The 11,544-nt window shown below is 37.1% G+C and overlaps 1 long non-coding RNA gene across 2 annotated transcripts in view; it reads right to left on the reverse strand.

The window, feature by feature from the left end:
• LOC127164440 (uncharacterized) overlaps positions 1-7,969 on the reverse strand; it is a 60,659-nt gene extending 52,690 nt beyond the window's left edge. For both annotated transcript variants that reach the window (XR_007827646.1, XR_007827645.1), the window contains exons 1-2: positions 7,851-7,969; positions 7,642-7,758 (exon numbers count right to left, since the gene is read on the reverse strand). This is a non-coding gene — a long non-coding RNA (uncharacterized LOC127164440). The remainder of the gene's footprint in view (positions 1-7,641; positions 7,759-7,850) is intronic.
• Positions 7,970-11,544: the final 3,575 nt, after the last annotated feature.

Below are 11,544 nucleotides of genomic sequence, written 5' to 3' on the forward strand. Positions count from 1 at the left end.
TACAGTGCGAGTAAAAAGTCCATAAAGGATAGTTTGAGAGCTTTTTTGGAGACCTAACATTTGCAAACGAATGCAAAAAAGTCTTCAGCTCTCCGCAGGCATCATCTAATTTACAGGGTGCTCAGTCTGACATTGAATCAGTCATTCCTAAACCTTCACAGCAGTATGATATATGAGGATTTGTTGAGCTGTGTCCCTGATGTACAGATATTGCACATTTCACATGCGTATTTGTAATGTTTTATCCATTTTCTTGTTGATATGTGTGCCAACCCCTGCACGCTCCACCACGGGAGGCTGGGTGATTAAAGGTGTTTATCAGCTGGAGTGGACGCTTTGCCAGCCAGCCACAGCGCATCGTAAGATCCATCGTTCAGAGCGGAGTTCAAGAGCGCTGCTGATCCACCCCGCAGGCAGCGACGACGGCAAGTGAGGTTGACACAGCATGGCACACCTGTTTCACTGATCTGCTTCAAAATCAACAAATGACTGGCTGCCAAAGCCAGCGCTATTCCCCTATGACGGGAAGACTGGAGGCCAGCTCTACCAAGGTACTAATATTTCAAACTAATGAGGTTCTGCACTACTCGTAATTATACTTTATATTCTAAAGCAGCTTCTGTTGCCCAGGGTCTTTCATAGGATTGCACTGCTAAAATGGCATTTGTAATGCGATCTGATTAAAGAGAATTCTTATTATGCACATTCTTTGAAATTTATTTTGCTGCAGGAAGCCTGCCTACATTACTCGAAAAATGTGTAGCATCTATCTATCTATCTATCTATCTATCTATCTATCTATCTATCTATATACAACTATTTATCTAACATCTATCTACCCATCCATCCACCCATCTATCCATCTTTCCATCCATCTAGCTGCTATCTATCTATCTATCTATCTATCTATCTATCTATCTATCTATCTATCTATCATCTATCTATCTACAACTATTTATCTAACATCTATCTACCCATCCATCCACCCATCTATCCATCTTTCTATCCATCTAGCTGCTATATATCCAACTATCTATCTATCTACAACTATTTATCTAACATCTATCTACCCATCCATCCACCCATCTATCCATCTTTCCATCCATCTAGCTGCTATATATCCAACTATCTATCTATCTACAACTATTTATCTAACATCTATCTACCCATCCATCCACCCATCTATCCATCTTTCTATCCATCTAGCTGCTATCTATCTATCTATCTATCTATCTATCTATCTATCTATCTATCTATCTATCTATCTATCTCTAATCATCTACATATCCAACATCTATCTATCCATCCGTCTCTTCATCCATGTGGCTTCTATCTATCTATCTATCTATCTATCTATCTATCTATCTATCTATCTATCTTCTAATCATCTATATATCCAACATCTATCTATCCATCCGTCTCTCCATCCATGTAGCTTCTATCTATCTATCTATCTATCTATCTATCTATCTATCTATCTTCTAATCATCTATATATCCAACATCTATCTATCCATCCGTCTCTCCATCCATGTAGCTATCTATCTATCTATCTATCTATCTATCTATCTATCTATCTATCTATCTATCTATCTATCTATCTATCTATCTTCTAATCATCTACATATCCAACATCTATCTATCCATCCGTCTCTTCATCCATGTGGCTTCTATCTATGTATCTATCTATCTATCTATCTATCTATCTATCTATCTATCTATCTATCTATCTATCTATCTATCTATCTTCTAATCATCTATATATCCAACATCTATCTATCCATCCATCTCTCCATCCATGTAGCTTCTATATATCCAACTATCTATCTATCTAGATTCTATATCTGTCTGTCTATCCATCTGTCTATCTATCTGTCCACCTATCTATCTATCTATCTATCTATCTAGATTCTATATCTGTCTGTCTGTCTATCTGTCCGTCTGTCTATCTGTCCGCCTATCTATCTATCTATCTATCTATCTATCTATCTATCTATCTATCTATCTATCTATCTATCTATCTATCTATCTATCTATCTATCTATCTATCTATCTATCTATTATCCAGATTTAAAGCTTTTTAAACTTTTCCCCAAACTTTAAAACAGTTTAAGATGTTTTCCATTCTTTTACACAAACCACACGGTTGACCACCTTAAACTGTTATGACCAACTGTTAGGTGATTTCTTGCAAGATGGACCAGCTAATGGCCATCTTAGGTCAGCATGAAACCATCAACTTTAGCAACCAGTTCTTAGCGGCAATTTAATGGATTTTAAAACTAGTCATTATCTAGATGGCCAGACATCAAAACCTGATAGAAGTTGGCTAAACAGCTGTTAGGACCATCATGAAACAACATTAGTTCAGCTAGAAACCTACTACTATGCTCCTACTAAACCATCAGCTTAAAAGGTTTTTATAGAAAAGAGATTGCTGACTCACTAGTACAGAAAAAATAACTCACATCCTGATATATCATGCTGTTATAGGCTGCAACCAGCCACAACTGTGATCCTGAACATGTCATACATGCACACACACATCTTTCTGACACACACTCGGCATGTCTCTGCGGGAGCTTGTGTGTCTATTTGTTGTACTACAATCGCAGTAGCGCTTGTCAGCACACACTCTCATATTAACTCCAAAAGCTGTTGGAAAGCCGCCCCCTGCCATATGACAGCTGCTTCCCCTGGAGCGCCTGCGTTTGCCCCTGCTAGCACTGCCTGCCGCGAGCCAGGTAGCAGCCAAAGGGGTGCGCAGACCCCGATCCCATGGTTATGTCATAGCCACCTCAAGCTCAATATCTGTACTTGCTAGTTCCTTCTTTTTCTGCATGATTGCAATGCAGGAGACATTTCAGTTCTCTGCCTGCATGGACAGAGTACTAACACCAAAGGGTCAAAGAGCAACGTGGAATTGGGGTTTTATGAGGCGAGTGGACAGCCATGCCTAGAATGAACTACTGTACATCGTTCACAGCTCTGCTGTCAGTTCCTTCTCACTGTGTGCTCTGTTTCTTAATGTCTGCCACAAGATCACTGATATTCTATCTATCTATCTATCTGTCTGTCCGTCTATCTTCTATATATCCAACAATCTATCATCTATTTTTTATATATCCATCTATCTATCTATGTATCTATCTGTCCGTCTATCTATCTTCTATATATCCAATAATCTATCATCTATCTTTTATATCCATCCATCTGTCTATCTATCTATCTATCTATCTATCTATCTATCTATCTATCTATCTATTCTATATCCAACTTTATATCTAACATCCATCCAACTATCTATATATCCAACTATCTATCATCTATCTATCATCTATCTATCTATCTTATATCCAACTTTCTATCTAACATCCATCCAACTATCTATCTATCTATCTATCTATCTATCTATCTATCTATCTATCTATCTATCTATCTATCTATCCTATATCCAACTTTCTATGTATCTATCCTATATCCAACTTTCTATCTAACATCCATCCAACTATCTATCTATCGATCTATCCATCCATCCATCCATCTGTATAACACTGAATTAAGTCACAGATTGATTTGCTAACAAAAATTATTACAGTTTTTCTCAGTCGCTTTGGTGCATTTCTCACAACACTATTTACATTTGCACAACAGTTAATGCATTTCTCAAAACAATTAGTACAAACTGCAAAACCTAGTTGATAACCTGCAAAAGCGTGTCACTTGCTCAAAATGGATAGCTCATTCCTCAAAAGCAAGTATTCATGTCAATGAAAGTGTCAGTGTCATCAAGATGAAAAGTCCTGACACCATTGTTTATGAACAAGATAGTCAAATGGCTTTGTCATGTTTTCATTATGACAGTTTACTCTGTAAATTTTTTCCTATGCAAAAAAGTCAGATTTTGGTGACACTTCCTGAAAATGCTCAAGACAGCACTATATACTATTTGCACAGCCATTTGAAAACTACAGTAAAGCTAGACATTACTGTATTTAGTGAGGTATCTGAGTACAAGACACTGAATATGTATGTTTCACATTTTTACTTCATATGCTCTTTGCAATTCTAATTTATTCAAAGCATTGTGCAAACGAATAAATACACCCTTATTTACAACAAACATAAACTCCCTTTGGGTAGAGCTGTGCACAATTGTAAACAATATTGCAGTACATATTGGAACTGAACCTACAACATATAGGTATGTAAATCATTCATGCACATTTGCAGAAATTGTTCAATTTAGAAGACATTTTCAGGAAAAAAAAGATTTAAAATTTTTTATAAAATTTGCTTGACAGATTTTGACAACTAGTTCAACATTTTTGTATGTAATGACTCAAGCAATGAAATGAGGACTATTAGTTTTATATGGAATGACTATTCAGCATTCACAAGTTTAGTTAATTTTGACTGACATGACATAAGCAAATGATAATGTTATAAAACAGCAGAGAGTTGTATGAAAGCAATTGATGCATGTCCAAAAGCATTTGCAATTTGTTGGAAGGAATGAGAAACTGCTACTATGATGTGCACAAATGACTAAATGTTGTGGAGGTTGAAGTAAATGTTGTGCAAATGTAAATAGTGTTGTGAGAAATGCACCAAAGCGACTGAGAAAAACTGTAATTTTCAGGAATCGAATTACACTGTGTTTTTGATTCAGTACGAGAAATTGACTCAAAAGAGTCATTTACTCAGGAAACTATCCTATAACGGTCACAGTGCAACTAATGTCTGTTTTACATGCGGAAGATCGTGTTGAAAACTTTTTCATGAATCATTTTTGTCCTCAGGAGATATTTCTTTACATATATGAATACATTTACATTACATTTATGCACTTGGCAGACACTTAAATCCAAAGCGACTTGCAATGCATTCAAAGTATAAACTTAATGAGTTTATGCATTCCCTGGGAATCGAACCCATAACTTAGTGTGAGGAGATCTTTAGGTGCGACTTAAGTGTCATATTACTTCAGGGGCCATTGGAGGTCTTCCAAAATGGTAAAACTCTTTGCAAAAAGATATTTTCACTGACAAAAGCCATTTACTCCAACAAAATTCCCATCAAATTTCTAAACTAGACCAAAGATGACAGCGTCTGCATCGGTAGCCTTGGTTGACTCCATGAGTCCTTTGAAAACCAGAGAACTGTCATTAGCTTGGGATGCAAAGCCCTAGAGATCCTCAAACCCAGTCACAATGAATTTGAATTTCATGTTGATGATTTAGGTGCGAGGTTATTTTTTTTCCTAGACACCCCCTAACACACACTCCAGTCAGGCAGCGCTCCCTGTCTACTTGTGACCTTCTCCGCAGCCATATTCTTCACAGAGCGAGAACACAGCCCTCAGCGAGCTCGGCTTCTCTCTCCAAAGTCTCTCCGTGCTTTGGCGCTTGTTTAAAATTTCCCACCGAGACAAAAGACGGATTAAGTAAAGTTGCTTCAAATCCTCGGCAGGCGAGTTAAGGGTTCTTCCTGAATAACGATGATAAACATGTGCTTTTTTTCTCCCCCAGATTTGATTTGCTGTGAACAACGCTGCAGTTTCCACTCCGACGTTCCTCCCAAGTTAATATTTTTACAACAAATTCTCCCTCCACGCACGACGGCCCAACTCGGGCTTGAAAAACAATGCTTAATTTTACAAGTCCCTGTAGCTTTGGCTACAACGTGAATTATTAATCTTCCACAGCCTGCGAAGTCTTGTTTCAAAGCTTTGTATTTCCAGAGAGAGAGGAGGGAAATTTAATCAAACGCTAAGAAAGAAGAGTCTGAGGGGCGGTTGGAAGGGTGTGCAAAGTCTTCAGAGACAAACTGTCGCTGTGAAAGGAGAGAAAAGGACAAGCCTGACCTCTGCTAGCACGGTTGAGCTTCACCTCAGGTGAGTTTCTGCAGCATGAGTCTCACGTTGTCATGTTGCTACCGCAGTACCGCATCTGTCTCCCTCTCTCTTTCTCTCTCTTTCTTTCCTGAGGCCTGCTCATGAAGGGAAATGTTATATTTAGCTGACCAGTATTTTGTTTGTTCACTGAATGTAACGGTGCCCTTGGAAGACTGCCAGAATGCTGCAGAGCCCAATCTCTCTCCCTCTCTCTTTCTTTTTGTCTCTCATATATATGTATAAATTTATAAATATATATTTGACTGACTGCCTCAAAGCTTTCAGTGCAAGACAGCTGATTTATTGTGACACTGCCAGAGTGAAAATGCCATTTCCAAAAGTACCAAGTTGACTTTGCATCGCATTCCCAAAATACTAATAATCTTGAAGAAGCATCAAGCAGTATCAAGGAAAACTGCATGTTTATTTAATCCTGTCGATCATAAAACACCTTGGGTGTATTAATACTGCACATTCATTACCACTTTAGATTTCCTGGTATTTACTCACCTCCATGTCATCTAAAATGTTCAAGGCTTTCTTTCTTCAGTCAAAAAGAAATTGTTTTTTTTGTTGAAGGTCCAAACTGCAGTTTCAATTCAGCTTCAAAGTGCTCTACATGATCCCAGCCCTTATCTAGCAAAACAATCGGTCATTTTCTATAAAAAATAAAAATGCATATACTTTTTAACCACAAATGCTCATCTTGCAGTAGCTCGATCTCACGCATTATGTAGTCGCGTTGGAAAGGTGCCAACCCAGTGTTTACAAAGCAAATGTGCAAAGGAAGTCAAAAAAGGTAAAACAACGATTTCTGATTATTTTGAAATTGGAGAAAATAAACATTAGTTGAGTTTTTCACTCTACCCTGCCTTTTTGAACACGTGACTTTTCCAACATAATTTCGTAATGTGTAAAGTCACGGACGCTCATCGCAGAGCTAGTGCAAGATGAGCATTTGTGGAAAAAAGTATATACATTTTTATTTTGTTTTAGAAAATAAACGATCGTTTTGCTAGATAAGACCCTTATTCCTCAGCTGGGATCATGTAGAGTCCTATGAAGCTGCGTTGAAACTGCAATTTGGACCTTCAACCCGTCGATCCCCATTGAAGTCCACTATATGGAGAAAAATCCTGTAATGTTTTTCTCAAAAACCTTAATTTCTTTTTGACTGAAGAAAGAAAGACATGAACATCTTGGACGACATGGGGGTGAGTAAGTGAGTTGTTTTTGTGTGATCTAATGCATGGTTAGTTCTTTGTCTGTGTACTTCGGTTCAAAAAGGTAGGGTAGGGAAAAAACTCATCTCATTTTCTCCTCCAACATCAAAATCATTGAATTACCTTTTTTTGTAAATGGCGTTTGACTTGCTTTGCACGTTCGCTTTGTAAACACTGACTCGGTACTTCCACCTGCATCAGGCATGACCTTTCCAACATGACTACGTAATGCGTGAAGTCGAGCTGGTGCAAGATGAGCATTTGTGGTTAAAAAGTATAGATTTTTTTTTTTTTTTTGCGTTGAAACTGCAATTTGGACCTTCAACCCATTGATCCCCATTGAAGTCCACTATATGGAGAAAAATTTAGAAATGTTTTCCTCAAAAACCTAAATTTCTTTTCGACTCAAGAAAGAAAGACATGAACATCTTGGATGACATGGGGATGAGAAAATTCTCAGCAATTTTTTATTCTGGATGTGAACTTTTTCTTTAAAAGGAATAATCTGACATCATTTACTTACCTCAAACTCATATAACTCTCTTCCATTTGTGGAACACAAAGGAGAAATTCTGAAAAATGATCAAACTGCACTTTTCCATACAATAGAAGTGAATGGGGACCAAGGACTTTCAAGCTCCTAAAAGGACAAATAAGCACCATATAGGCATTATGAAAGTGGCCAATACAACATTTGCATTCAATTATAAGTCTAAGTCAATATTTACTCACCCTTTAAGCCTGTACAATTAACTTTCATCCGTAGAACACAAACCGAGATGTTTTGAAGAATGATCACACTGCACTTTTCCATACAATAGAAGTGGATGGGGACCAAAGACTTCCAAGCTTCTAAAAGGACAAAAAGCACCATAAAAGCATTGTGAAATTGATGAATACAACATGTGTGTTATATTCGATTCAGAAACATACTAAAAAAAATGTCATTATTCCCTGACTTGCCTTGACATGTGTGGTCTCCATTCACTTTCATTGCATAGAAAGACAAATGGTTGATGCTCCTTTAGCTTCTTTTGGTACAATTTGCATTGCCACAGCACACTAAACAAAATAATTGAACATTTAGTGCCTGAAATGGTAATTATTTACATATTAATCCAAAATATACTATGTATTTTTGTACACTGTAGCATGCAATGGCACTGACCTCAAGGATTATATCAAAATGAGAATTTCTGAAATCGATATTTGCCATGTTGTTTTATCCAACACATATTTAGATAGTAATGAGCTCAGCTCACATCAGATACGGGCTTAATCGGATACATTACCTTGGCAACGCTTCTGCATGCGTGGGTGCTGCGATCCTGGAAGGTTTCACCATGTAGATGCGCTTTAAGGGTCTAAAACGGCATTTGTTTTTCGAGACAAATCTCCCAAACAGTCATTTAGGCTTCAAAACACCCTGACCTATTTCTAAATGTGGACATACTCAAAGAAAACAAGCCGGTCCGTATGTGATTGTTGTCTTGATTACAGCAAAAGGGCAGTAGACCTGCTGCCCCCGTGGCTTCGAACACAAATTCTCCGGGAATGAAATGATTCTTCTCAGAAGGCTTATTGTGCACTCGAAATGTGTTTTCCATGTACTCACATGTCTTTTCGCAGAATCTGTTCTCTTCATGCGAGAGATTAATGAGGCCGGACAGGAGCGAACAGCTGAATCACATTTTCAAAGGCTGCGTCGCACGGCAGCGGGGCGGCCACCTCTGCTCTGGCCTCGTCTAGTCGCTGGACCGCGTTGGCTTTTATCAGCACAATCTGCTCCCGTGTCCCTCGTGATGAGAAAGCACCTGGCCTCCAACTGGGGACAAGCTGTCCGAACCAACCGAGGTTCGCCGTACCTCAACGTCGCCGCCACCTAGTCGACGGAAAGCCTGAAACACAAACATTTGACTGTTAATCAGTCCGAAGATGATTTCCGTGAAAGCGGTCGGAATGAATTTGCTCATTTTAATTGGATATATGGAAGGCAGCTCGCATTTCCTAAACAAACAGTGGGAATTGAGCTTTGCCATTTTCCGAGGGCAATGAGTCTTATCGTACATCAACAAATGGAAAGTGCAATGAGGAGGAGCTGTAAAATCATTTACGTATTCATAGAGAATTACTCAACCTCTGCTATAATGCTGCTGAGAATTAGAGTGAAAGTCCCAAGTTTTTGGATTAAAAAAAAAAAGCAGTGTAGAGTTTACATACAAAAGTTTTAATTCATGTCAACAAATGATGGACTAAAGTGACCCTAAAAGCACCGGTACCGGCTGTTAGCATAATGGAGCTTATGGTGAAGTTTCCTGCACTACACTGTAATTAGATTTTTATTTTTTGCTTTCCTCTGCCAACCTTCCTGCTTTGCTAGTGTCACAATGCCAATTTAAACGATTAACTGGCAAGGGAGCTTCTTCCACATTGACCTTTAGACAACACGCTCACAAGTTTCAATTTGTCAGCTAGCAGTGTCCTACAGTGGATATAAAGTACATGCACCATAGGAAAACTTGTTTTTTTCTGAATTTTTAAAATGATTTCCACCACATCTCAATATGTGTCATGTTAAATAAGATTATGTAGGGAAAAACTGTGGACATTTTTAAGATATAATTGAGCCTAGCATTTAAAGAATATGAAACACAAAATAACATTTAAAATAATATTAATAGCAATTTAAAAATGTCAGAATAATTTGACCAAATTACAGCTTTATAATAATAATAATAATAATAATAAAATAAAATCTTTAATATTTCACATAATTTGACCAAATTACAATTTGATGATGATGATATTATTATTATTATTATTATTATTGTTGTTGCTATAACATTTTATTTTTTTATATTTTAAAATTTCACATACTCTGACCAAATTACATTTTGATAATATTACTACTACTAATAATAATTGTTATTATTATTATCTTGAAAAATAAAAAATAAAAATATTTCAATATTTGTATAATATTTTAAAATAATTTTTCACATAATTTGACCAAATTAATCTTGGTAATAATAACAATAATAATAATAATAATTATTATTATTATATTTTAATATTCCAATAATAATATTTTTCAAATATTTTTGCATAATTTGACCAAATTACATCTTGATGAAAAAATAAAAAGTAAAATACTACAATTTATTATTATTATTGTGATAACATTTTTATATTTTAATAATAAAATTGTAATAACTTTTTTTGCATAACTTGACCAAATTGCAGCTTGTTCACAAAATGATTTTGTTCACAAGGGATTTTTTTACCTTGCTTTTTCACACCATGTTTCATCTTAGTTTGTGGTCTCCTTGATGTCTCTTCATAACTTAGTAAAGAAACAAACAAAAAGATGATATTAGTGGCTAAATTGTTGTTGTTGTGTGAAATGCTGAACTGAACTGAATGGCACTTTGCAATTTTTATAAAAATGACAATCATTTTCCCACAATAAATATCAAAATGCTTTATTTCAGAATTTGTTCATATCGTAGTTTCACAAATATAAAATTGATTATTTTATCCTCTAATTTATTTTCATATTGTTAGGATGATGGTCTGGGACAGAGACAAATGAAAACAATAAAACAGCAAATTAAGCTTCCAAGACAGTATTAATGTGTCCTTCATATAACGAAATCTGTTGGTTTTAATGAAAATCAACCCCTGGAAGTCTAAAAGTGTCCGTAATTGAACAAACACACATTTATGTGCAGCATACATCTGCAGGAAAGCCGTCGCAAATGGCGGCGTCGCTGAGGTTTTTGCGTAGGCGGAGAATCGCCGCCTCCTCAAGTTGCAGCTCCGCTTATCTCAGTCAACAGGCTGCGGAGAGTCTGACACGCGCTTTTGTCTCGGCCCACGTGCACTCCTTTATCTGCGTCTTTCTTTCCTTCACCCTCCTCTTCTTCTTCAACAGCTGTCCAAACCCAAGCACCCCTCAGCCTCTTCATCACCCACTTACGCCAACTTTGCGCGGCCAATTAGCATGTTGAAATCCCAATCAAAACAACGGGCTGTCAGCCTGCAACAGAACGACGCTCGGTTACTCTGCCTCCATAATCCATACGCATGAGAGTTGAGCTTTGTCAGTACAAGTGTTCGAGCTCTGGTGATATCCGTGAGACTTTCTGGATGTCTTAGCATGCCAACGTACACCTCGACTCAAAATACAATCTTATATAGATCATTCCGGTATGCGAATTGGAGCCCTGAGGGCAAATTCATTAAGAGTACTAGTGCTTTGTTCAGCACTAATTTTTTTATTGTGTTCATTTACTCTAATAGGCTTAATATAGTTGTTGGTGATTTGGTGGAAATGGGACTAAAATTAAACTTGGCCGCTGCGATTAGCAAAATTAGCAACTGGGGACATTTCCATAGTGCGCTTAATGTATTGTTCAACGGCCGG

The sequence above is a fragment of the Labeo rohita genome, chromosome 4 (assembly GCF_022985175.1).
Source record: "Labeo rohita strain BAU-BD-2019 chromosome 4, IGBB_LRoh.1.0, whole genome shotgun sequence".
Classification (NCBI taxonomy): Eukaryota; Metazoa; Chordata; class Actinopteri; order Cypriniformes; family Cyprinidae; genus Labeo; species Labeo rohita.